The following is a 24,379-nucleotide window of genomic DNA, read 5'->3' as shown; positions in this document are numbered from 1 at the left end:
GACAGGGGACCCCTCACCACCCCCCAGCTGAGGGTTTTCTTCTGCCGGCGGCTGCAAGCTGCTGCTGGGCTGCTCCGGTCGCAGCAGCGGCATAACGCAGGCCCACGCAGCCCCCGCGGTGCGTGGGGGGCCCCTATCTCCAAGGGGCCCCCTCGGCACTGCACTCCTGGCCAGAGAGCTCCTGATTGAGCCCGGAGGGGGCCCTCTCAGTACCGTGCAGGGAGGCACCCTCACTTTTCATGACGCCAGTGGGTCGCAGCATCGGTTCCTGGTCCCCCTCTTTTGGCCTTTCCCAGCGGCCCGGGAGCAGGAGGAGTGCTGAGGCAGAGAGGCTGGCAACGAGTGCCGTTCAGTACAACCGAGAGGGGAGCGGGGCGCACACGCATGCACACTCACTTATACTCATGCATTCACATGCAGACACTCGCACCCTTCCCCCCCCCCCTGTCAGGAGACTCACTCACAAATACACATACCCTCATACATACTAACACGCGCGAACCAAACAGTCAACAAAAAAGCGACACTTACCTGCTGCTGCAGGGCTCGGGGAGCTGCCAGGAGGGTTGGGACTGCTACCTTGGTCAGCCAATGAGGGGAGGCAGCAGTCCCTCACTCGTCACAGAGCAGGATGGGGGACAGAGTCAGCGACAGACACTCGGCCGTTGGCACTTCAGGGCTTAAAAACGAAGCGCCCAGCTACGAGGCTATCCATGACGCTCTCCCTCGTCACGAGGGGGCCTCCAGGACATTTGCTGAGCTGAGGAGGTCAGGCCCACCGAAGCGGTGACGTCCTCAGCCCAGCAAACTTCAGCTTAGGCAGCCGCGAGCCTGTGCATTTAGCGCATGTCCAGCTCCTGGCTGCCTGGTCTGAACATAAAGAGCGTTTGTCTAGCTGTCCTTTCTTCAGCCTGACATGCAATCTTTTTGTCCAAAAAGGGCGGGCGGGGCCTCATTGCCTTCAAGGAGGGGCGGCTGCTGAAGTCAGGCCGCTTGCAAGGAGGACCCTTCACCCAGGCAGCACTCAGTCCCTCCTCTGAGTCTCTCTTTCTCTATGCACACCGGGGCGGGCCCTGGGCATGGATGGGACTTGCATATCAGGGCTCTGTCCCGGATAAAAAAAGACAAGGAAACTTGCAGCCAGAGCTGCACAGAAAAGAAAGTGTCACCCCAATGTTTCTGCGGGCGAGCCAGAGTTGAAGAGCGGTAGCCTGGCAGGCGCTGCTACATAGAGCAGTGGCCTGATAGAGTGCCTTAGAGGCCAGTGCAAAGCAAGGCTAGGCACTTGGGGGCAGTTTTACAAGCCCTTTACGCCTCTTTTACACCGCCGTTGCGACGCGGTGGCGGCGCAGAGCCAGCGCCACTCTGTGGGGTATTTACAACGTGACGCATGTGGGAGATGCGTCACGTTGTAAAGCCCTATGCCACATGTAGGCATTCCGGCGCAGGAACGCCTCCCAAAAGTGGCTGAGTGAAATCGACAAGATTTCAGTCAGTCACTTTTAAGGCCATGCTGCGTCAAAACCCTGCGCCTGCTTGAAGCAGGCGTAAGGACTGACGCAGCATTTTAAGGATAGGGCACCCCCGAGCCTTGCTGTAGCTGCTTGGCGCCTGCGACGCAACTCCAGCAATGCGCCACCTTTACGGCAGCAGATGCATCACGCATCTGTCCATTTTTGCCCCATGGTGCGCCGCATTGTGAATGCGGCGCATCCATGACGCACAATAACTGGCGCATCCCTGCTGCTGATAGGCGGGGATGCGCCAGTTATTGTAAATGTGCCCCAAGGTGAAAAGCCCAGGCTGCTGCTTTGCTAGTTCTCCGGCTGGCACCTGAAGGGAGGCCGGAGCCTGTGTGTGATTGGAAAAGAAGCGAGTGCAAGGCTGGAGGAAGAGAGGGCTGTTCTTTGGCTATCTGTAGCAAGCTTGCAAAGGGTTGTTGGAGTGAAGCTTGCAAGTGAGGTGCAGCGCAGCACGTTCCAGAGTGGAGGGGGTTGTCGGCACAAGAGGCCTGAACCGGAGGCCTCTCGTGCCTACGGCCATACCACCCTGAATGCGCCCGATCTCGTCCGATCTCGGAAGCTAAGCAGGGTCGGGCCTGGTTAGTACTTGGATGGGAGACCGCCTGGGAATACCAGGTGCTGTAGGCATTTTGCTTCTCGCTACAGGCACTTCCGTTTTGTTTTTGTTTTTCTACTTTTTTTGCGGGGGCATTTATTCTATTATTTTATCGCAACTTTCTTCAAAAAGAAAACGCCATCAAGTTCACAACACGCAGGGTCCATAACTTTCCATTCGGAAATTGAAAATTCGGCTGCACTTTACACTGGGTCAAAAAAGATGAAACTCTTTGCCCTAAGAGGGGACAGGGGACCCCTCACCACCCCCCAGCTGAGGGTTTTCTTCTGCCGGCGGCTGCAAGCTGCTGCTGGGCTGCTCCGGTCGCAGCAGGGGCATAACGCAGGCCCACGCAGCCCCCGCGGTGCGTGGGGGGCCCCTATCTCCAAGGGGCCCCCTCGGCACTGCACTCCTGGCCAGAGAGCTCCTGATTGAGCCCGGAGGGGGCCCTCTCAGTACCGTGCAGGGAGGCACCCTCACTTTTCATGACGCCAGTGGGTCGCAGCATCGGTTCCTGGTCCCCCTCTTTTGGCCTTTCCCAGCGGCCCGGGAGCAGGAGGAGTGCTGAGGCAGAGAGGCAGGCAACGAGTGCCGTTCAGTACAACCGAGAGGGGAGCGGGGCGCACACGCATGCACACTCACTTATACTCATGCATTCACATGCAGACACTCGCACCCTTCCCCCCCCCCCCCTGTCAGGAGACTCACTCACAAATACACATGCACTCATATATACTAACACGCGCGAACCAAACAGTCAACAAAAAAGCGACACTTACCTGCTGCTGCAGGGCTCGGGGAGCTGCCAGGAGGGTTGGGACTGCTACCTTGGTCAGCCAATGAGGGGAGGCAGCAGTCCCTCACTCGTCACAGAGCAGGATGGGGGACAGAGTCAGCGACAGACACTCGGCCGTTGGCACTTCAGGGCTTAAAAACGAAGCGCCCAGCTACGAGGCTATCCCTGACGCTCTCCCTCGTCACGAGGGGGCCTCCAGGACATTTGCTGAGCTGAGGAGGTCAGGCCCACCGAAGCGGTGACGTCCTCAGCCCAGCAAACTTCAGCTTAGGCAGCCGCGAGCCTGTGCATTTAGCGCATGTCCAGCTCCTGGCTGCCTGGTCTGAACATAAAGAGTGTTTGTCTAGCTGTCCTTTCTTCAGCCTGACATGCAATCTTTTTGTCCAAAAAGGGCGGGCGGGGCCTCACTGCCTTCAAGGAGGGGCGGCTGCTGAAGTCAGGCCGCTTGCAAGGAGGACCCTTCACCCAGGCAGCACTCAGTCCCTCCTCTGAGTCTCTCTTTCTCTATGCACACCGGGGCGGGCCCTGGGCATGGATGGGACTTGCATATCAGGGCTCTGTCCCGGATAAAAAAAGACAAGGAAACTTGCAGCCAGAGCTGCACAGAAAAGAAAGTGTCACCCCAATGTTTCTGCGGGCGAGCCAGAGTTGAAGAGCGGTAGCCTGGCAGGCGCTGCCACATAGAACAGTGGCCTGATAGAGTGCCTTAGAGGCCAGTGCAAAGCAAGGCTAGGCACTTGGGGGCAGTTTTACAAGCCCTTTACGCCTCTTTTACACCGCCGTTGCGACGCGGTGGCGGCGCATAGCCAGCGCCACTCTGTGGGGTATTTACAACGTGACGCATGTGGGAGATGCGTCACGTTGTAAAGCCCTATGCCACATGTAGGCATTCCGGCGCAGGAACGCCTCCCAAAAGTGGCTGAGTGAAATCGACAAGATTTCAGTCAGTCACTTTTAAGGCCATGCTGCGTCAAAACCCTGCGCCTGCTTGAAGCAGGCGTAAGGACTGACGCAGCATTTTAAGGATAGGGCACCCCCGAGCCTTGCTGTAGCTGCTTGGCGCCTGCGACGCAACTCCAGCAATGCGCCACCTTTACGGCAGCAGATGCATCACGCATCTGTCCATTTTTGCCCCATGGTGCGCCGCATTGTGAATGCGGCGCATCCATGACGCACAATAACTGGCGCATCCCTGCTGCTGATAGGCGGGGATGCGCCAGTTATTGTAAATGTGCCCCAAGGTGAAAAGCCCAGGCTGCTGCTTTGCTAGTTCTCCGGCTGGCACCTGAAGGGAGGCCGGAGCCTGTGTGCGATTGGAAAAGAAGCGAGTGCAAGGCTGGAGGAAGAGAGGGCTGTTCTTTGGCTATCTGTAGCAAGCTTGCAAAGGGTTGTTGGAGTGACGCTTGCAAGGGAGGTGCAGCGCAGCACGTTCCAGAGTGGAGGGGGTTGTCGGCACAAGAGGCCTGAACCGGAGGCCTCTCATGCCTACGGCCATACCACCCTGAATGCGCCCGATCTCGTCCGATCTCGGAAGCTAAGCAGGGTCGGGCCTGGTTAGTACTTGGATGGGAGACCGCCTGGGAATACCAGGTGCTGTAGGCATTTTGCCACTCGCTGACACCAAGCTCGGCCCTTGCACATTCACACCTAATCTAACTCGCTCATAGCACTTTTTTAAAAGAAAAAAAATATTCTGCTCTCCTCCTCTCCTCTCTTTTTTTTTTTTAATGTATTTATGAAGAATCCGGCATGGAGTTTACAATATACGTGGCCCTTAACTGTAAACTTGAAAACTGAAAGAAAAAGAAGAAAAGCTTTGCCCTAAGGCAGGACAGAGGACTCCCAGCTAAGACTGGGGAGCTGCTGCTGCATGCTGCTGCTGCTGCTGCTGCTGCGCTGCGCCGGCCCCGGTTCCGGGCCCCCCTCTCTCGGCTGGGAGCGAGCAGGGGGCTGCTGAGGGTGGCAGAGAGCCAGGCGGGTGACATGAAGGGCCCTGGACTACTCGGACCCTCGCCTCACTCGCTCTTCTATACCCACAGAGGGCCGGGGCATGGGCATTATTTGCACACGAGGGGCCTGTTCTTGATTTCAAAACAAAACAAAACAACAATAGGGGACTTGCAGGCAGAGCTTGAGGGTTCAAGAAGTCGCCTCGCCAGAGTTGGGGTGAGCATTAAGCTGCTCAGCCCCCCCCCCCCCAACGCACCGCCAGCCGGAAGGGGGGGGGGGGCTTTGGCACGTAGAGAAGCGGCCCGAGCAGAGTGCCTTCTAGGCGCTTGTTAAATCAAAACGTCAGGCTGCTGGTCTGCTGCTGCTGCTGCTGCTGCTGCTAGTGCCGGCCCCTCAGGAAGGGCGGTCCCAGCCTCAGCAAGCGCGAGAGATGGCCGTGCGCAGGGACTTTGAAAGGGAGGGCAGGTGTTCAAAGGGAAACGTGCAAATGCACTGGAAGGGAGCCTGGTGACGTCACGGGGGCTGCCTCGGCACAAGAGGCCTGAACCGGAGGCCTCTCGTGCCTACGGCCATACCACCCTGAATGCGCCCGATCTCGTCCGATCTCGGAAGCTAAGCAGGGTCGGGCCTGGTTAGTACTTGGATGGGAGACCGCCTGGGAATACCAGGTGCTGTAGGCATTTTGCTTCTCGCTACAGGCACTTCCGTTTTGTTTTTGTTTTTCTACTTTTTTTGCGGGGGCATTTATTCTATTATTTTATCGCAACTTTCTTCAAAAAGAAAACGCCATCAAGTTCACAACACGCAGGGTCCATAACTTTCCATTCGGAAATTGAAAATTCGGCTGCACTTTACACTGGGTCAAAAAAGATGAAACTCTTTGCCCTAAGAGGGGACAGGGGACAGGGGACCCCTCACCACCCCCCAGCTGAGGGTTTTCTTCTGCCGGCGGCTGCAAGCTGCTGCTGGGCTGCTCCGGTCGCAGCAGCGGCATAACGCAGGCCCACGCAGCCCCCGCGGTGCGTGGGGGGCCCCTATCTCCAAGGGGCCCCCTCGGCACTGCACTCCTGGCCAGAGAGCTCCTGATTGAGCCCGGAGGGGGCCCTCTCAGTACCGTGCAGGGAGGCACCCTCACTTTTCATGACGCCAGTGGGTCGCAGCATCGGTTCCTGGTCCCCCTCTTTTGGCCTTTCCCAGCGGCCCGGGAGCAGGAGGAGTGCTGAGGCAGAGAGGCTGGCAACGAGTGCCGTTCAGTACAACCGAGAGGGGAGCGGGGCGCACACGCATGCACACTCACTTATACTCATGCATTCACATGCAGACACTCGCACCCTTCCCCCCCCCCCTGTCAGGAGACTCACTCACAAATACACATACCCTCATACATACTAACACGCGCGAACCAAACAGTCAACAAAAAAGCGACACTTACCTGCTGCTGCAGGGCTCGGGGAGCTGCCAGGAGGGTTGGGACTGCTACCTTGGTCAGCCAATGAGGGGAGGCAGCAGTCCCTCACTCGTCACAGAGCAGGATGGGGGACAGAGTCAGCGACAGACACTCGGCCGTTGGCACTTCAGGGCTTAAAAACGAAGCGCCCAGCTACGAGGCTATCCCTGACGCTCTCCCTCGTCACGAGGGGGCCTCCAGGACATTTGCTGAGCTGAGGAGGTCAGGCCCACCGAAGCGGTGACGTCCTCAGCCCAGCAAACTTCAGCTTAGGCAGCCGCGAGCCTGTGCATTTAGCGCATGTCCAGCTCCTGGCTGCCTGGTCTGAACATAAAGAGCGTTTGTCTAGCTGTCCTTTCTTCAGCCTGACATGCAATCTTTTTGTCCAAAAAGGGCGGGCGGGGCCTCATTGCCTTCAAGGAGGGGCGGCTGCTGAAGTCAGGCCGCTTGCAAGGAGGACCCTTCACCCAGGCAGCACTCAGTCCCTCCTCTGAGTCTCTCTTTCTCTATGCACACCGGGGCGGGCCCTGGGCATGGATGGGACTTGCATATCAGGGCTCTGTCCCGGATAAAAAAAGACAAGGAAACTTGCAGCCAGAGCTGCACAGAAAAGAAAGTGTCACCCCAATGTTTCTGCGGGCGAGCCAGAGTTGAAGAGCGGTAGCCTGGCAGGCGCTGCTACATAGAGCAGTGGCCTGATAGAGTGCCTTAGAGGCCAGTGCAAAGCAAGGCTAGGCACTTGGGGGCAGTTTTACAAGCCCTTTACGCCTCTTTTACACCGCCGTTGCGACGCGGTGGCGGCGCAGAGCCAGCGCCACTCTGTGGGGTATTTACAACGTGACGCATGTGGGAGATGCGTCACGTTGTAAAGCCCTATGCCACATGTAGGCATTCCGGCGCAGGAACGCCTCCCAAAAGTGGCTGAGTGAAATCGACAAGATTTCAGTCAGTCACTTTTAAGGCCATGCTGCGTCAAAACCCTGCGCCTGCTTGAAGCAGGCGTAAGGACTGACGCAGCATTTTAAGGATAGGGCACCCCCGAGCCTTGCTGTAGCTGCTTGGCGCCTGCGACGCAACTCCAGCAATGCGCCACCTTTACGGCAGCAGATGCATCACGCATCTGTCCATTTTTGCCCCATGGTGCGCCGCATTGTGAATGCGGCGCATCCATGACGCACAATAACTGGCGCATCCCTGCTGCTGATAGGCGGGGATGCGCCAGTTATTGTAAATGTGCCCCAAGGTGAAAAGCCCAGGCTGCTGCTTTGCTAGTTCTCCGGCTGGCACCTGAAGGGAGGCCGGAGCCTGTGTGTGATTGGAAAAGAAGCGAGTGCAAGGCTGGAGGAAGAGAGGGCTGTTCTTTGGCTATCTGTAGCAAGCTTGCAAAGGGTTGTTGGAGTGAAGCTTGCAAGTGAGGTGCAGCGCAGCACGTTCCAGAGTGGAGGGGGTTGTCGGCACAAGAGGCCTGAACCGGAGGCCTCTCGTGCCTACGGCCATACCACCCTGAATGCGCCCGATCTCGTCCGATCTCGGAAGCTAAGCAGGGTCGGGCCTGGTTAGTACTTGGATGGGAGACCGCCTGGGAATACCAGGTGCTGTAGGCATTTTGCTTCTCGCTACAGGCACTTCCGTTTTGTTTTTGTTTTTCTACTTTTTTTGCGGGGGCATTTATTCTATTATTTTATCGCAACTTTCTTCAAAAAGAAAACGCCATCAAGTTCACAACACGCAGGGTCCATAACTTTCCATTCGGAAATTGAAAATTCGGCTGCACTTTACACTGGGTCAAAAAAGATGAAACTCTTTGCCCTAAGAGGGGACAGGGGACCCCTCACCACCCCCCAGCTGAGGGTTTTCTTCTGCCGGCGGCTGCAAGCTGCTGCTGGGCTGCTCCGGTCGCAGCAGGGGCATAACGCAGGCCCACGCAGCCCCCGCGGTGCGTGGAGGGCCCCTATCTCCAAGGGGCCCCCTCGGCACTGCACTCCTGGCCAGAGAGCTCCTGATTGAGCCCGGAGGGGGCCCTCTCAGTACCGTGCAGGGAGGCACCCTCACTTTTCATGACGCCAGTGGGTCGCAGCATCGGTTCCTGGTCCCCCTCTTTTGGCCTTTCCCAGCGGCCCGGGAGCAGGAGGAGTGCTGAGGCAGAGAGGCAGGCAACGAGTGCCGTTCAGTACAACCGAGAGGGGAGCGGGGCGCACACGCATGCACACTCACTTATACTCATGCATTCACATGCAGACACTCGCACCCTTCCCCCCCCCCCCCCTGTCAGGAGACTCACTCACAAATACACATGCACTCATATATACTAACACGCGCGAACCAAACAGTCAACAAAAAAGCGACACTTACCTGCTGCTGCAGGGCTCGGGGAGCTGCCAGGAGGGTTGGGACTGCTACCTTGGTCAGCCAATGAGGGGAGGCAGCAGTCCCTCACTCGTCACAGAGCAGGATGGGGGACAGAGTCAGCGACAGACACTCGGCCGTTGGCACTTCAGGGCTTAAAAACGAAGCGCCCAGCTACGAGGCTATCCCTGACGCTCTCCCTCGTCACGAGGGGGCCTCCAGGACATTTGCTGAGCTGAGGAGGTCAGGCCCACCGAAGCGGTGACGTCCTCAGCCCAGCAAACTTCAGCTTAGGCAGCCGCGAGCCTGTGCATTTAGCGCATGTCCAGCTCCTGGCTGCCTGGTCTGAACATAAAGAGTGTTTGTCTAGCTGTCCTTTCTTCAGCCTGACATGCAATCTTTTTGTCCAAAAAGGGCGGGCGGGGCCTCACTGCCTTCAAGGAGGGGCGGCTGCTGAAGTCAGGCCGCTTGCAAGGAGGACCCTTCACCCAGGCAGCACTCAGTCCCTCCTCTGAGTCTCTCTTTCTCTATGCACACCGGGGCGGGCCCTGGGCATGGATGGGACTTGCATATCAGGGCTCTGTCCCGGATAAAAAAAGACAAGGAAACTTGCAGCCAGAGCTGCACAGAAAAGAAAGTGTCACCCCAATGTTTCTGCGGGCGAGCCAGAGTTGAAGAGCGGTAGCCTGGCAGGCGCTGCCACATAGAACAGTGGCCTGATAGAGTGCCTTAGAGGCCAGTGCAAAGCAAGGCTAGGCACTTGGGGGCAGTTTTACAAGCCCTTTACGCCTCTTTTACACCGCCGTTGCGACGCGGTGGCGGCGCATAGCCAGCGCCACTCTGTGGGGTATTTACAACGTGACGCATGTGGGAGATGCGTCACGTTGTAAAGCCCTATGCCACATGTAGGCATTCCGGCGCAGGAACGCCTCCCAAAAGTGGCTGAGTGAAATCGACAAGATTTCAGTCAGTCACTTTTAAGGCCATGCTGCGTCAAAACCCTGCGCCTGCTTGAAGCAGGCGTAAGGACTGACGCAGCATTTTAAGGATAGGGCACCCCCGAGCCTTGCTGTAGCTGCTTGGCGCCTGCGACGCAACTCCAGCAATGCGCCACCTTTACGGCAGCAGATGCATCACGCATCTGTCCATTTTTGCCCCATGGTGCGCCGCATTGTGAATGCGGCGCATCCATGACGCACAATAACTGGCGCATCCCTGCTGCTGATAGGCGGGGATGCGCCAGTTATTGTAAATGTGCCCCAAGGTGAAAAGCCCAGGCTGCTGCTTTGCTAGTTCTCCGGCTGGCACCTGAAGGGAGGCCGGAGCCTGTGTGCGATTGGAAAAGAAGCGAGTGCAAGGCTGGAGGAAGAGAGGGCTGTTCTTTGGCTATCTGTAGCAAGCTTGCAAAGGGTTGTTGGAGTGACGCTTGCAAGGGAGGTGCAGCGCAGCACGTTCCAGAGTGGAGGGGGTTGTCGGCACAAGAGGCCTGAACCGGAGGCCTCTCATGCCTACGGCCATACCACCCTGAATGCGCCCGATCTCGTCCGATCTCGGAAGCTAAGCAGGGTCGGGCCTGGTTAGTACTTGGATGGGAGACCGCCTGGGAATACCAGGTGCTGTAGGCATTTTGCCACTCGCTGACACCAAGCTCGGCCCTTGCACATTCACACCTAATCTAACTCGCTCATAGCACTTTTTTAAAAGAAAAAAAATATTCTGCTCTCCTCCTCTCCTCTCTTTTTTTTTTTTAATGTATTTATGAAGAATCCGGCATGGAGTTTACAATATACGTGGCCCTTAACTGTAAACTTGAAAACTGAAAGAAAAAGAAGAAAAGCTTTGCCCTAAGGCAGGACAGAGGACTCCCAGCTAAGACTGGGGAGCTGCTGCTGCATGCTGCTGCTGCTGCTGCTGAGGGGCTGCGCCGGCCCCGGTTCCGGGCCCCCCTCTCTCGGCTGGGAGCGAGCAGGGGGCTGCTGAGGGTGGCAGAGAGCCAGGCGGGTGACATGAAGGGCCCTGGACTACTCGGACCCTCGCCTCACTCGCTCTTCTATACCCACAGAGGGCCGGGGCATGGGCATTATTTGCACACGAGGGGCCTGTTCTTGATTTCAAAACAAAACAAAACAACAATAGGGGACTTGCAGGCAGAGCTTGAGGGTTCAAGAAGTCGCCTCGCCAGAGTTGGGGTGAGCATTAAGCTGCTCAGCCCCCCCCCCCCCAACGCACCGCCAGCCGGAAGGGGGGGGGGGGGCTTTGGCACGTAGAGAAGCGGCCCGAGCAGAGTGCCTTCTAGGCGCTTGTTAAATCAAAACGTCAGGCTGCTGGTCTGCTGCTGCTGCTGCTGCTGCTGCTGCTAGTGCCGGCCCCTCAGGAAGGGCGGTCCCAGCCTCAGCAAGCGCGAGAGATGGCCGTGCGCAGGGACTTTGAAAGGGAGGGCAGGTGTTCAAAGGGAAACGTGCAAATGCACTGGAAGGGAGCCTGGTGACGTCACGGGGGCTGCCTCGGCACAAGAGGCCTGAACCGGAGGCCTCTCGTGCCTACGGCCATACCACCCTGAATGCGCCCGATCTCGTCCGATCTCGGAAGCTAAGCAGGGTCGGGCCTGGTTAGTACTTGGATGGGAGACCGCCTGGGAATACCAGGTGCTGTAGGCATTTTGCTTCTCGCTACAGGCACTTCCGTTTTGTTTTTGTTTTTCTACTTTTTTTGCGGGGGCATTTATTCTATTATTTTATCGCAACTTTCTTCAAAAAGAAAACGCCATCAAGTTCACAACACGCAGGGTCCATAACTTTCCATTCGGAAATTGAAAATTCGGCTGCACTTTACACTGGGTCAAAAAAGATGAAACTCTTTGCCCTAAGAGGGGACAGGGGACAGGGGACCCCTCACCACCCCCCAGCTGAGGGTTTTCTTCTGCCGGCGGCTGCAAGCTGCTGCTGGGCTGCTCCGGTCGCAGCAGCGGCATAACGCAGGCCCACGCAGCCCCCGCGGTGCGTGGGGGGCCCCTATCTCCAAGGGGCCCCCTCGGCACTGCACTCCTGGCCAGAGAGCTCCTGATTGAGCCCGGAGGGGGCCCTCTCAGTACCGTGCAGGGAGGCACCCTCACTTTTCATGACGCCAGTGGGTCGCAGCATCGGTTCCTGGTCCCCCTCTTTTGGCCTTTCCCAGCGGCCCGGGAGCAGGAGGAGTGCTGAGGCAGAGAGGCTGGCAACGAGTGCCGTTCAGTACAACCGAGAGGGGAGCGGGGCGCACACGCATGCACACTCACTTATACTCATGCATTCACATGCAGACACTCGCACCCTTCCCCCCCCCCCTGTCAGGAGACTCACTCACAAATACACATACCCTCATACATACTAACACGCGCGAACCAAACAGTCAACAAAAAAGCGACACTTACCTGCTGCTGCAGGGCTCGGGGAGCTGCCAGGAGGGTTGGGACTGCTACCTTGGTCAGCCAATGAGGGGAGGCAGCAGTCCCTCACTCGTCACAGAGCAGGATGGGGGACAGAGTCAGCGACAGACACTCGGCCGTTGGCACTTCAGGGCTTAAAAACGAAGCGCCCAGCTACGAGGCTATCCCTGACGCTCTCCCTCGTCACGAGGGGGCCTCCAGGACATTTGCTGAGCTGAGGAGGTCAGGCCCACCGAAGCGGTGACGTCCTCAGCCCAGCAAACTTCAGCTTAGGCAGCCGCGAGCCTGTGCATTTAGCGCATGTCCAGCTCCTGGCTGCCTGGTCTGAACATAAAGAGCGTTTGTCTAGCTGTCCTTTCTTCAGCCTGACATGCAATCTTTTTGTCCAAAAAGGGCGGGCGGGGCCTCATTGCCTTCAAGGAGGGGCGGCTGCTGAAGTCAGGCCGCTTGCAAGGAGGACCCTTCACCCAGGCAGCACTCAGTCCCTCCTCTGAGTCTCTCTTTCTCTATGCACACCGGGGCGGGCCCTGGGCATGGATGGGACTTGCATATCAGGGCTCTGTCCCGGATAAAAAAAGACAAGGAAACTTGCAGCCAGAGCTGCACAGAAAAGAAAGTGTCACCCCAATGTTTCTGCGGGCGAGCCAGAGTTGAAGAGCGGTAGCCTGGCAGGCGCTGCTACATAGAGCAGTGGCCTGATAGAGTGCCTTAGAGGCCAGTGCAAAGCAAGGCTAGGCACTTGGGGGCAGTTTTACAAGCCCTTTACGCCTCTTTTACACCGCCGTTGCGACGCGGTGGCGGCGCAGAGCCAGCGCCACTCTGTGGGGTATTTACAACGTGACGCATGTGGGAGATGCGTCACGTTGTAAAGCCCTATGCCACATGTAGGCATTCCGGCGCAGGAACGCCTCCCAAAAGTGGCTGAGTGAAATCGACAAGATTTCAGTCAGTCACTTTTAAGGCCATGCTGCGTCAAAACCCTGCGCCTGCTTGAAGCAGGCGTAAGGACTGACGCAGCATTTTAAGGATAGGGCACCCCCGAGCCTTGCTGTAGCTGCTTGGCGCCTGCGACGCAACTCCAGCAATGCGCCACCTTTACGGCAGCAGATGCATCACGCATCTGTCCATTTTTGCCCCATGGTGCGCCGCATTGTGAATGCGGCGCATCCATGACGCACAATAACTGGCGCATCCCTGCTGCTGATAGGCGGGGATGCGCCAGTTATTGTAAATGTGCCCCAAGGTGAAAAGCCCAGGCTGCTGCTTTGCTAGTTCTCCGGCTGGCACCTGAAGGGAGGCCGGAGCCTGTGTGTGATTGGAAAAGAAGCGAGTGCAAGGCTGGAGGAAGAGAGGGCTGTTCTTTGGCTATCTGTAGCAAGCTTGCAAAGGGTTGTTGGAGTGAAGCTTGCAAGTGAGGTGCAGCGCAGCACGTTCCAGAGTGGAGGGGGTTGTCGGCACAAGAGGCCTGAACCGGAGGCCTCTCGTGCCTACGGCCATACCACCCTGAATGCGCCCGATCTCGTCCGATCTCGGAAGCTAAGCAGGGTCGGGCCTGGTTAGTACTTGGATGGGAGACCGCCTGGGAATACCAGGTGCTGTAGGCATTTTGCTTCTCGCTACAGGCACTTCCGTTTTGTTTTTGTTTTTCTACTTTTTTTGCGGGGGCATTTATTCTATTATTTTATCGCAACTTTCTTCAAAAAGAAAACGCCATCAAGTTCACAACACGCAGGGTCCATAACTTTCCATTCGGAAATTGAAAATTCGGCTGCACTTTACACTGGGTCAAAAAAGATGAAACTCTTTGCCCTAAGAGGGGACAGGGGACCCCTCACCACCCCCCAGCTGAGGGTTTTCTTCTGCCGGCGGCTGCAAGCTGCTGCTGGGCTGCTCCGGTCGCAGCAGGGGCATAACGCAGGCCCACGCAGCCCCCGCGGTGCGTGGAGGGCCCCTATCTCCAAGGGGCCCCCTCGGCACTGCACTCCTGGCCAGAGAGCTCCTGATTGAGCCCGGAGGGGGCCCTCTCAGTACCGTGCAGGGAGGCACCCTCACTTTTCATGACGCCAGTGGGTCGCAGCATCGGTTCCTGGTCCCCCTCTTTTGGCCTTTCCCAGCGGCCCGGGAGCAGGAGGAGTGCTGAGGCAGAGAGGCAGGCAACGAGTGCCGTTCAGTACAACCGAGAGGGGAGCGGGGCGCACACGCATGCACACTCACTTATACTCATGCATTCACATGCAGACACTCGCACCCTTCCCCCCCCCCCCCCTGTCAGGAGACTCACTCACAAATACACATGCACTCATATATACTAACACGCGCGAACCAAACAGTCAACAAAAAAGCGACACTTACCTGCTGCTGCAGGGCTCGGGGAGCTGCCAGGAGGGTTGGGACTGCTACCTTGGTCAGCCAATGAGGGGAGGCAGCAGTCCCTCACTCGTCACAGAGCAGGATGGGGGACAGAGTCAGCGACAGACACTCGGCCGTTGGCACTTCAGGGCTTAAAAACGAAGCGCCCAGCTACGAGGCTATCCCTGACGCTCTCCCTCGTCACGAGGGGGCCTCCAGGACATTTGCTGAGCTGAGGAGGTCAGGCCCACCGAAGCGGTGACGTCCTCAGCCCAGCAAACTTCAGCTTAGGCAGCCGCGAGCCTGTGCATTTAGCGCATGTCCAGCTCCTGGCTGCCTGGTCTGAACATAAAGAGTGTTTGTCTAGCTGTCCTTTCTTCAGCCTGACATGCAATCTTTTTGTCCAAAAAGGGCGGGCGGGGCCTCACTGCCTTCAAGGAGGGGCGGCTGCTGAAGTCAGGCCGCTTGCAAGGAGGACCCTTCACCCAGGCAGCACTCAGTCCCTCCTCTGAGTCTCTCTTTCTCTATGCACACCGGGGCGGGCCCTGGGCATGGATGGGACTTGCATATCAGGGCTCTGTCCCGGATAAAAAAAGACAAGGAAACTTGCAGCCAGAGCTGCACAGAAAAGAAAGTGTCACCCCAATGTTTCTGCGGGCGAGCCAGAGTTGAAGAGCGGTAGCCTGGCAGGCGCTGCCACATAGAACAGTGGCCTGATAGAGTGCCTTAGAGGCCAGTGCAAAGCAAGGCTAGGCACTTGGGGGCAGTTTTACAAGCCCTTTACGCCTCTTTTACACCGCCGTTGCGACGCGGTGGCGGCGCATAGCCAGCGCCACTCTGTGGGGTATTTACAACGTGACGCATGTGGGAGATGCGTCACGTTGTAAAGCCCTATGCCACATGTAGGCATTCCGGCGCAGGAACGCCTCCCAAAAGTGGCTGAGTGAAATCGACAAGATTTCAGTCAGTCACTTTTAAGGCCATGCTGCGTCAAAACCCTGCGCCTGCTTGAAGCAGGCGTAAGGACTGACGCAGCATTTTAAGGATAGGGCACCCCCGAGCCTTGCTGTAGCTGCTTGGCGCCTGCGACGCAACTCCAGCAATGCGCCACCTTTACGGCAGCAGATGCATCACGCATCTGTCCATTTTTGCCCCATGGTGCGCCGCATTGTGAATGCGGCGCATCCATGACGCACAATAACTGGCGCATCCCTGCTGCTGATAGGCGGGGATGCGCCAGTTATTGTAAATGTGCCCCAAGGTGAAAAGCCCAGGCTGCTGCTTTGCTAGTTCTCCGGCTGGCACCTGAAGGGAGGCCGGAGCCTGTGTGCGATTGGAAAAGAAGCGAGTGCAAGGCTGGAGGAAGAGAGGGCTGTTCTTTGGCTATCTGTAGCAAGCTTGCAAAGGGTTGTTGGAGTGACGCTTGCAAGGGAGGTGCAGCGCAGCACGTTCCAGAGTGGAGGGGGTTGTCGGCACAAGAGGCCTGAACCGGAGGCCTCTCATGCCTACGGCCATACCACCCTGAATGCGCCCGATCTCGTCCGATCTCGGAAGCTAAGCAGGGTCGGGCCTGGTTAGTACTTGGATGGGAGACCGCCTGGGAATACCAGGTGCTGTAGGCATTTTGCCACTCGCTGACACCAAGCTCGGCCCTTGCACATTCACACCTAATCTAACTCGCTCATAGCACTTTTTTAAAAGAAAAAAAATATTCTGCTCTCCTCCTCTCCTCTCTTTTTTTTTTTTAATGTATTTATGAAGAATCCGGCATGGAGTTTACAATATACGTGGCCCTTAACTGTAAACTTGAAAACTGAAAGAAAAAGAAGAAAAGCTTTGCCCTAAGGCAGGACAGAGGACTCCCAGCTAAGACTGGGGAGCTGCTGCTGCATGCTGCTGCTGCTGCTGCTGAGGGGCTGCGCCGGCCCCGGTTCCGGGCCCCCCTCTCTCGGCTGGGAGCGAGCAGGGGGCTGCTGAGGGTGGCAGAGAGCCAGGCGGGTGACATGAAGGGCCCTGGACTACTCGGACCCTCGCCTCACTCGCTCTTCTATACCCACAGAGGGCCGGGGCATGGGCATTATTTGCACACGAGGGGCCTGTTCTTGATTTCAAAACAAAACAAAACAACAATAGGGGACTTGCAGGCAGAGCTTGAGGGTTCAAGAAGTCGCCTCGCCAGAGTTGGGGTGAGCATTAAGCTGCTCAGCCCCCCCCCCCCCTAAGCACCGCCAGCCGGAAGGGGGGGGGGGGGGCTTTGGCACGTAGAGAAGCGGCCCGAGCAGAGTGCCTTCTAGGCGCTTGTTAAATCAAAACGTCAGGCTGCTGGTCTGCTGCTGCTGCTGCTGCTGCTGCTAGTGCCGGCCCCTCAGGAAGGGCGGTCCCAGCCTCAGCAAGCGCGAGAGATGGCCGTGCGCAGGGACTTTGAAAGGGAGGGCAGGTGTTCAAAGGGAAACGTGCAAATGCACTGGAAGGGAGCCTGGTGACGTCACGGGGGCTGCCTCGGCACAAGAGGCCTGAACCGGAGGCCTCTCGTGCCTACGGCCATACCACCCTGAATGCGCCCGATCTCGTCCGATCTCGGAAGCTAAGCAGGGTCGGGCCTGGTTAGTACTTGGATGGGAGACCGCCTGGGAATACCAGGTGCTGTAGGCATTTTGCTTCTCGCTACAGGCACTTCCGTTTTGTTTTTGTTTTTCTACTTTTTTTGCGGGGGCATTTATTCTATTATTTTATCGCAACTTTCTTCAAAAAGAAAACGCCATCAAGTTCACAACACGCAGGGTCCATAACTTTCCATTCGGAAATTGAAAATTCGGCTGCACTTTACACTGGGTCAAAAAAGATGAAACTCTTTGCCCTAAGAGGGGACAGGGGACAGGGGACCCCTCACCACCCCCCAGCTGAGGGTTTTCTTCTGCCGGCGGCTGCAAGCTGCTGCTGGGCTGCTCCGGTCGCAGCAGCGGCATAACGCAGGCCCACGCAGCCCCCGCGGTGCGTGGGGGGCCCCTATCTCCAAGGGGCCCCCTCGGCACTGCACTCCTGGCCAGAGAGCTCCTGATTGAGCCCGGAGGGGGCCCTCTCAGTACCGTGCAGGGAGGCACCCTCACTTTTCATGACGCCAGTGGGTCGCAGCATCGGTTCCTGGTCCCCCTCTTTTGGCCTTTCCCAGCGGCCCGGGAGCAGGAGGAGTGCTGAGGCAGAGAGGCTGGCAACGAGTGCCGTTCAGTACAACCGAGAGGGGAGCGGGGCGCACACGCATGCACACTCACTTATACTCATGCATTCACATGCAGACACTCGCACCCTTCCCCCCCCCCCTGTCAGGAGACTCACTCACAAATACACATACCCTCATACATACTAACACGCGCGAACCAAACAGTCAACAAAAAAGCGACACTTACCTGCTGCTGCAGGGCTCGGGGAGCTGCCAGGAGGGTTGGGACTGCTACCTTGGTCAGCCAATGAGGGGAGGCAGCAGTCCCTCACTCGTCACAGAGCAGGATGGGGGACAGAGTCAGCGACAGACACTCGGCCGTTGGCACTTCAGGGCTTAAAAACGAAGCGCCCAGCTACGAGGCTATCCCTGACGCTCTCCCTCGTCACGAGGGGGCCTCCAGGACATTTGCTGAGCTGAGGAGGTCAGGCCCACCGAAGCGGTGACGTCCTCAGCCCAGCAAACTTCAGCTTAGGCAGCCGCGAGCCTGTGCATTTAGCGCATGTCCAGCTCCTGGCTGCCTGGTCTGAACATAAAGAGCGTTTGTCTAGCTGTCCTTTCTTCAGCCTGACATGCAATCTTTTTGTCCAAAAAGGGCGGGCGGGGCCTCATTGCCTTCAAGGAGGGGCGGCTGCTGAAGTCAGGCCGCTTGCAAGGAGGACCCTTCACCCAGGCAGCACTCAGTCCCTCCTCTGAGTCTCTCTTTCTCTATGCACACCGGGGCGGGCCCTGGGCATGGATGGGACTTGCATATCAGGGCTCTGTCCCGGATAAAAAAAGACAAGGAAACTTGCAGCCAGAGCTGCACAGAAAAGAAAGTGTCACCCCAATGTTTCTGCGGGCGAGCCAGAGTTGAAGAGCGGTAGCCTGGCAGGCGCTGCTACATAGAGCAGTGGCCTGATAGAGTGCCTTAGAGGCCAGTGCAAAGCAAGGCTAGGCACTTGGGGGCAGTTTTACAAGCCCTTTACGCCTCTTTTACACCGCCGTTGCGACGCGGTGGCGGCGCAGAGCCAGCGCCACTCTGTGGGGTATTTACAACGTGACGCATGTGGGAGATGCGTCACGTTGTAAAGCCCTATGCCACATGTAGGCATTCCGGCGCAGGAACGCCTCCCAAAAGTGGCTGAGTGAAATCGACAAGATTTCAGTCAGTCACTTTTAAGGCCATGCTGCGTCAAAACCCTGCGCCTGCTTGAAGCAGGCGTAAGGACTGACGCAGCATTTTAAGGATAGGGCACCCCCGAGCCTTGCTGTAGCTGCTTGGCGCCTGCGACGCAACTCCAGCAATGCGCCACCTTTACGGCAGCAGATGCATCACGCATCTGTCCATTTTTGCCCCATGGTGCGCCGCATTGTGAATGCGGCGCATCCATGACGCACAATAACTGGCGCATCCCTGCTGCTGATAGGCGGGGATGCGCCAGTTATTGTAAATGTGCCCCAAGGTGAAAAGCCCAGGCTGCTGCTTTGCTAGTTCTCCGGCTGGCACCTGAAGGGAGGCCGGAGCCTGTGTGTGATTGGAAAAGAAGCGAGTGCAAGGCTGGAGGAAGAGAGGGCTGTTCTTTGGCTATCTGTAGCAAGCTTGCAAAGGGTTGTTGGAGTGAAGCTTGCAAGTGAGGTGCAGCGCAGCACGTTCCAGAGTGGAGGGGGTTGTCGGCACAAGAGGCCTGAACCGGAGGCCTCTCGTGCCTACGGCCATACCACCCTGAATGCGCCCGATCTCGTCCGATCTCGGAAGCTAAGCAGGGTCGGGCCTGGTTAGTACTTGGATGGGAGACCGCCTGGGAATACCAGGTGCTGTAGGCATTTTGCTTCTCGCTACAGGCACTTCCGTTTTGTTTTTGTTTTTCTACTTTTTTTGCGGGGGCATTTATTCTATTATTTTATCGCAACTTTCTTCAAAAAGAAAACGCCATCAAGTTCACAACACGCAGGGTCCATAACTTTCCATTCGGAAATTGAAAATTCGGCTGCACTTTACACTGGGTCAAAAAAGATGAAACTCTTTGCCCTAAGAGGGGACAGGGGACCCCTCACCACCCCCCAGCTGAGGGTTTTCTTCTGCCGGCGGCTGCAAGCTGCTGCTGGGCTGCTCCGGTCGCAGCAGGGGCATAACGCAGGCCCACGCAGCCCCCGCGGTGCGTGGAGGGCCCCTATCTCCAAGGGGCCCCCTCGGCACTGCACTCCTGGCCAGAGAGCTCCTGATTGAGCCCGGAGGGGGCCCTCTCAGTACCGTGCAGGGAGGCACCCTCACTTTTCATGACGCCAGTGGGTCGCAGCATCGGTTCCTGGTCCCCCTCTTTTGGCCTTTCCCAGCGGCCCGGGAGCAGGAGGAGTGCTGAGGCAGAGAGGCAGGCAACGAGTGCCGTTCAGTACAACCGAGAGGGGAGCGGGGCGCACACGCATGCACACTCACTTATACTCATGCATTCACATGCAGACACTCGCACCCTTCCCCCCCCCCCCCCTGTCAGGAGACTCACTCACAAATACACATGCACTCATATATACTAACACGCGCGAACCAAACAGTCAACAAAAAAGCGACACTTACCTGCTGCTGCAGGGCTCGGGGAGCTGCCAGGAGGGTTGGGACTGCTACCTTGGTCAGCCAATGAGGGGAGGCAGCAGTCCCTCACTCGTCACAGAGCAGGATGGGGGACAGAGTCAGCGACAGACACTCGGCCGTTGGCACTTCAGGGCTTAAAAACGAAGCGCCCAGCTACGAGGCTATCCCTGACGCTCTCCCTCGTCACGAGGGGGCCTCCAGGACATTTGCTGAGCTGAGGAGGTCAGGCCCACCGAAGCGGTGACGTCCTCAGCCCAGCAAACTTCAGCTTAGGCAGCCGCGAGCCTGTGCATTTAGCGCATGTCCAGCTCCTGGCTGCCTGGTCTGAACATAAAGAGTGTTTGTCTAGCTGTCCTTTCTTCAGCCTGACATGCAATCTTTTTGTCCAAAAAGGGCGGGCGGGGCCTCACTGCCTTCAAGGAGGGGCGGCTGCTGAAGTCAGGCCGCTTGCAAGGAGGACCCTTCACCCAGGCAGCACTCAGTCCCTCCTCTGAGTCTCTCTTTCTCTATGCACACCGGGGCGGGCCCTGGGCATGGATGGGACTTGCATATCAGGGCTCTGTCCCGGATAAAAAAAGACAAGGAAACTTGCAGCCAGAGCTGCACAGAAAAGAAAGTGTCACCCCAATGTTTCTGCGGGCGAGCCAGAGTTGAAGAGCGGTAGCCTGGCAGGCGCTGCCACATAGAACAGTGGCCTGATAGAGTGCCTTAGAGGCCAGTGCAAAGCAAGGCTAGGCACTTGGGGGCAGTTTTACAAGCCCTTTACGCCTCTTTTACACCGCCGTTGCGACGCGGTGGCGGCGCATAGCCAGCGCCACTCTGTGGGGTATTTACAACGTGACGCATGTGGGAGATGCGTCACGTTGTAAAGCCCTATGCCACATGTAGGCATTCCGGCGCAGGAACGCCTCCCAAAAGTGGCTGAGTGAAATCGACAAGATTTCAGTCAGTCACTTTTAAGGCCATGCTGCGTCAAAACCCTGCGCCTGCTTGAAGCAGGCGTAAGGACTGACGCAGCATTTTAAGGATAGGGCACCCCCGAGCCTTGCTGTAGCTGCTTGGCGCCTGCGACGCAACTCCAGCAATGCGCCACCTTTACGGCAGCAGATGCATCACGCATCTGTCCATTTTTGCCCCATGGTGCGCCGCATTGTGAATGCGGCGCATCCATGACGCACAATAACTGGCGCATCCCTGCTGCTGATAGGCGGGGATGCGCCAGTTATTGTAAATGTGCCCCAAGGTGAAAAGCCCAGGCTGCTGCTTTGCTAGTTCTCCGGCTGGCACCTGAAGGGAGGCCGGAGCCTGTGTGCGATTGGAAAAGAAGCGAGTGCAAGGCTGGAGGAAGAGAGGGCTGTTCTTTGGCTATCTGTAGCAAGCTTGCAAAGGGTTGTTGGAGTGACGCTTGCAAGGGAGGTGCAGCGCAGCACGTTCCAGAGTGGAGGGGGTTGTCGGCACAAGAGGCCTGAACCGGAGGCCTCTCATGCCTACGGCCATACCACCCTGAATGCGCCCGATCTCGTCCGATCTCGGAAGCTAAGCAGGGTCGGGCCTGGTTAGTACTTGGATGGGAGACCGCCTGGGAATACCAGGTGCTGTAGGCATTTTGCCACTCGCTGACACCAAGCTCGGCCCTTGCACATTCACACCTAATCTAACTCGCTCATAGCACTTTTTTAAAAGAAAAAAAATATTCTGCTCTCCTCCTCTCCTCTCTTTTTTTTTTTTAATGTATTTATGAAGAATCCGGCATGGAGTTTACAATATACGTGGCCCTTAACTGTAAACTTGAAAACTGAAAGAAAAAGAAGAAAAGCTTTGCCCTAAGGCAGGACAGAGGACTCCCAGCTAAGACTGGGGAGCTGCTGCTGCATGCTGCTGCTGCTGCTGCTGAGGGGCTGCGCCGGCCCCGGTTCCGGGCCCCCCTCTCTCGGCTGGGAGCGAGCAGGGGGCTGCTGAGGGTGGCAGAGAGCCAGGCGGGTGACATGAAGGGCCCTGGACTACTCGGACCCTCGCCTCACTCGCTCTTCTATACCCACAGAGGGCCGGGGCATGGGCATTATTTGCACACGAGGGGCCTGTTCTTGATTTCAAAACAAAACAAAACAACAATAGGGGACTTGCAGGCAGAGCTTGAGGGTTCAAGAAGTCGCCTCGCCAGAGTTGGGGTGAGCATTAAGCTGCTCAGCCCCCCCCCCCCCAACGCACCGCCAGCCGGAAGGGGGGGGGGGGGCTTTGGCACGTAGAGAAGCGGCCCGAGCAGAGTGCCTTCTAGGCGCTTGTTAAATCAAAACGTCAGGCTGCTGGTCTGCTGCTGCTGCTGCTGCTGCTGCTGCTAGTGCCGGCCCCTCAGGAAGGGCGGTCCCAGCCTCAGCAAGCGCGAGAGATGGCCGTGCGCAGGGACTTTGAAAGGGAGGGCAGGTGTTCAAAGGGAAACGTGCAAATGCACTGGAAGGGAGCCTGGTGACGTCACGGGGGCTGCCTCGGCACAAGAGGCCTGAACCGGAGGCCTCTCGTGCCTACGGCCATACCACCCTGAATGCGCCCGATCTCGTCCGATCTCGGAAGCTAAGCAGGGTCGGGCCTGGTTAGTACTTGGATGGGAGACCGCCTGGGAATACCAGGTGCTGTAGGCATTTTGCTTCTCGCTACAGGCACTTCCGTTTTGTTTTTGTTTTTCTACTTTTTTTGCGGGGGCATTTATTCTATTATTTTATCGCAACTTTCTTCAAAAAGAAAACGCCATCAAGTTCACAACACGCAGGGTCCATAACTTTCCATTCGGAAATTGAAAATTCGGCTGCACTTTACACTGGGTCAAAAAAGATGAAACTCTTTGCCCTAAGAGGGGACAGGGGACAGGGGACCCCTCACCACCCCCCAGCTGAGGGTTTTCTTCTGCCGGCGGCTGCAAGCTGCTGCTGGGCTGCTCCGGTCGCAGCAGCGGCATAACGCAGGCCCACGCAGCCCCCGCGGTGCGTGGGGGGCCCCTATCTCCAAGGGGCCCCCTCGGCACTGCACTCCTGGCCAGAGAGCTCCTGATTGAGCCCGGAGGGGGCCCTCTCAGTACCGTGCAGGGAGGCACCCTCACTTTTCATGACGCCAGTGGGTCGCAGCATCGGTTCCTGGTCCCCCTCTTTTGGCCTTTCCCAGCGGCCCGGGAGCAGGAGGAGTGCTGAGGCAGAGAGGCTGGCAACGAGTGCCGTTCAGTACAACCGAGAGGGGAGCGGGGCGCACACGCATGCACACTCACTTATACTCATGCATTCACATGCAGACACTCGCACCCTTCCCCCCCCCCCTGTCAGGAGACTCACTCACAAATACACATACCCTCATACATACTAACACGCGCGAACCAAACAGTCAACAAAAAAGCGACACTTACCTGCTGCTGCAGGGCTCGGGGAGCTGCCAGGAGGGTTGGGACTGCTACCTTGGTCAGCCAATGAGGGGAGGCAGCAGTCCCTCACTCGTCACAGAGCAGGATGGGGGACAGAGTCAGCGACAGACACTCGGCCGTTGGCACTTCAGGGCTTAAAAACGAAGCGCCCAGCTACGAGGCTATCCCTGACGCTCTCCCTCGTCACGAGGGGGCCTCCAGGACATTTGCTGAGCTGAGGAGGTCAGGCCCACCGAAGCGGTGACGTCCTCAGCCCAGCAAACTTCAGCTTAGGCAGCCGCGAGCCTGTGCATTTAGCGCATGTCCAGCTCCTGGCTGCCTGGTCTGAACATAAAGAGCGTTTGTCTAGCTGTCCTTTCTTCAGCCTGACATGCAATCTTTTTGTCCAAAAAGGGCGGGCGGGGCCTCATTGCCTTCAAGGAGGGGCGGCTGCTGAAGTCAGGCCGCTTGCAAGGAGGACCCTTCACCCAGGCAGCACTCAGTCCCTCCTCTGAGTCTCTCTTTCTCTATGCACACCGGGGCGGGCCCTGGGCATGGATGGGACTTGCATATCAGGGCTCTGTCCCGGATAAAAAAAGACAAGGAAACTTGCAGCCAGAGCTGCACAGAAAAGAAAGTGTCACCCCAATGTTTCTGCGGGCGAGCCAGAGTTGAAGAGCGGTAGCCTGGCAGGCGCTGCTACATAGAGCAGTGGCCTGATAGAGTGCCTTAGAGGCCAGTGCAAAGCAAGGCTAGGCACTTGGGGGCAGTTTTACAAGCC

At 57.5% G+C, this 24,379-nt stretch overlaps 12 non-coding genes across 12 annotated transcripts; all 12 read left to right on the top strand.

Annotated features, from left to right (window-relative positions):
- Positions 1 to 2,031: 2,031 nt before the first annotated feature.
- Positions 2,032 to 2,150, top strand: LOC144774617 (5S ribosomal RNA). Its single transcript, XR_013600390.1, has one exon. It is a non-coding gene; the product is annotated as a 5S ribosomal RNA (ribosomal RNA).
- A 2,247-nt stretch (positions 2,151 to 4,397) lies between these two features.
- LOC144774605 (5S ribosomal RNA) lies at positions 4,398 to 4,516 on the top strand. Its single transcript, XR_013600381.1, has one exon. It is a non-coding gene; the product is annotated as a 5S ribosomal RNA (ribosomal RNA).
- A 909-nt stretch (positions 4,517 to 5,425) lies between these two features.
- Positions 5,426 to 5,544, top strand: LOC144774594 (5S ribosomal RNA). Its single transcript, XR_013600377.1, has one exon. It is a non-coding gene; the product is annotated as a 5S ribosomal RNA (ribosomal RNA).
- Positions 5,545 to 7,796: 2,252 nt separating this feature from the next.
- LOC144774586 (5S ribosomal RNA) lies at positions 7,797 to 7,915 on the top strand. Its single transcript, XR_013600376.1, has one exon. It is a non-coding gene; the product is annotated as a 5S ribosomal RNA (ribosomal RNA).
- A 2,248-nt stretch (positions 7,916 to 10,163) lies between these two features.
- Positions 10,164 to 10,282, top strand: LOC144774576 (5S ribosomal RNA). The gene has a single exon (XR_013600373.1). It is a non-coding gene; the product is annotated as a 5S ribosomal RNA (ribosomal RNA).
- A 913-nt stretch (positions 10,283 to 11,195) lies between these two features.
- On the top strand, positions 11,196 to 11,314 carry LOC144774565 (5S ribosomal RNA). Its single transcript, XR_013600362.1, has one exon. It is a non-coding gene; the product is annotated as a 5S ribosomal RNA (ribosomal RNA).
- Positions 11,315 to 13,566: 2,252 nt separating this feature from the next.
- On the top strand, positions 13,567 to 13,685 carry LOC144774553 (5S ribosomal RNA). Its single transcript, XR_013600351.1, has one exon. It is a non-coding gene; the product is annotated as a 5S ribosomal RNA (ribosomal RNA).
- A 2,248-nt stretch (positions 13,686 to 15,933) lies between these two features.
- On the top strand, positions 15,934 to 16,052 carry LOC144774541 (5S ribosomal RNA). The gene has a single exon (XR_013600340.1). It is a non-coding gene; the product is annotated as a 5S ribosomal RNA (ribosomal RNA).
- Positions 16,053 to 16,963: 911 nt separating this feature from the next.
- On the top strand, positions 16,964 to 17,082 carry LOC144774529 (5S ribosomal RNA). The gene has a single exon (XR_013600328.1). It is a non-coding gene; the product is annotated as a 5S ribosomal RNA (ribosomal RNA).
- Positions 17,083 to 19,334: 2,252 nt separating this feature from the next.
- LOC144774516 (5S ribosomal RNA) lies at positions 19,335 to 19,453 on the top strand. Its single transcript, XR_013600317.1, has one exon. It is a non-coding gene; the product is annotated as a 5S ribosomal RNA (ribosomal RNA).
- Positions 19,454 to 21,701: 2,248 nt separating this feature from the next.
- On the top strand, positions 21,702 to 21,820 carry LOC144774504 (5S ribosomal RNA). Its single transcript, XR_013600305.1, has one exon. It is a non-coding gene; the product is annotated as a 5S ribosomal RNA (ribosomal RNA).
- A 913-nt stretch (positions 21,821 to 22,733) lies between these two features.
- Positions 22,734 to 22,852, top strand: LOC144774492 (5S ribosomal RNA). Its single transcript, XR_013600293.1, has one exon. It is a non-coding gene; the product is annotated as a 5S ribosomal RNA (ribosomal RNA).
- Positions 22,853 to 24,379: the final 1,527 nt, after the last annotated feature.

This window comes from Lissotriton helveticus, chromosome 8 (genome assembly GCF_964261635.1).
Source record: "Lissotriton helveticus chromosome 8, aLisHel1.1, whole genome shotgun sequence".
Taxonomy (NCBI): domain Eukaryota; kingdom Metazoa; phylum Chordata; class Amphibia; order Caudata; family Salamandridae; genus Lissotriton; species Lissotriton helveticus.
The sequence above is the reverse complement of the archived record's forward strand: the minus strand, read 5'-3'. Positions and strand labels throughout refer to the sequence as shown.